The sequence below is a fragment of the Mastomys coucha genome, unplaced genomic scaffold, assembly GCF_008632895.1.
Source record: "Mastomys coucha isolate ucsf_1 unplaced genomic scaffold, UCSF_Mcou_1 pScaffold6, whole genome shotgun sequence".
Classification (NCBI taxonomy): Eukaryota; Metazoa; Chordata; class Mammalia; order Rodentia; family Muridae; genus Mastomys; species Mastomys coucha.
The window spans coordinates 42398180-42399670 of record NW_022196912.1 but is presented as its reverse complement, the minus strand read 5'-3'; positions in this window follow the sequence as shown (position 1 = coordinate 42399670).

Sequence of the window (1491 nt, the reverse complement as noted above, 5' to 3'; positions counted from 1 at the left end):
AAAAACCCACAGTCAATCAAAATGCATCCAGTCCCAACAGATACACCTACAAAATAGTCCTGCACCTAACAGTGAAGAAACATTATAGAAGAGGCTGTGGAAAGATTATAGGAGGGAAAATATTAGGGAGTTTTCTGTGAGATTGTGTCTCCTAGTATCAAAAGCTACACTCGTAAAGTCTCATCAAATTGACTGCCCAAATATGAGGAGAACAAGAATAACACAGATGAGCACAGCAAACTAGACACAGAGGAGCCCATGAAGCCTCAACCCTACACAACAAGCAAGAAAAAAAAAACTGGGAATAGGAAAGGAGGCCTTCCACAGACATAAGCGTGCAAACTGACTGACTATTCAGTGCCAAATGGTCAGCCTTGAAAACATACAAATAGCATTATACACACTGAACAGGTCATATTTTGAAATATATATATGCATCTATGAATATGATAACAATTGCATTGTAAAAAATGTTTTAAAAAAGACTATGAATTTGAAAGAGAGTAGGGAGAGGTATATGTGAGGATTTGGAGGGAGAAAAGGTGAGGGGAAAATGTTATAATTAAATCATAATCTCAAAAGCAAAATATATATATTTGGTATATTTTATAACATGAAAATTATAAATTTTAATGAATATTTCCAAACATTTTTCCTAAGGAGCTGCTTATAAAACAGATTATGGAATAGCAGAAATTATAGTATGAAAAGGGGGGAGACAAAATGTGGGAAAGATACATAGAGAAGAAAAATTTCATAGCACGGTATTTGCAGAGACAGTCAGATCCCACAGAAAGAGTTGAAATTTAGAGTTTTGGAAACAGTAAAACCTGAGAGTAATGATATATAATCTTCAAAACTTTATCTTAAAAATACTATATATGAACCCAAGGATAAAATAAAGGTACCAAAGAGTGTATGAATAATGTTCTTCTACCAGTTCTCCCATAGTCCAAAGGACAGATTAAAATGCAGAAACCCAACAGATAGATCATTGTAACCTGTGTCTGCTGAGGTATGGAGCACACAGGTGCTGCAACAAATTGGTCGGAAACTACTTGTTGGGTAATTAAACCAGAGGCTTGCTCCCCACTCATCCAGGTAATACAGATTTGTTCCATGTGGCATCTTCCAGCTGGTGATTCAGCTGGCTCTAAGGGTGTGGGGTGGTCCTCTCTCTAGCTGTAATTTGTTCTAGTGTTAGAAAAAAACCAGAGGTTAAAACAAAATGAATGGAAGTGGCTACCATTCCATTACCCAAAACAATTGCACAGCAATCAGATAGCACAACTTCCACTCCCTCCATTGTTTCCTCTATTTAGCTTCACCTTGGAGAAATCTTTTATCCTATCACTATAGAGACAAACATGAATACTGAATTCTTAGAAATTTCTTACTAAATTTTCAACTTCTTCATACAAGAAAACTCTTGATAATTAGTGGGACTGTACATGATGAAACTTTACAGTAGGTAACAAAACATTTAGATTT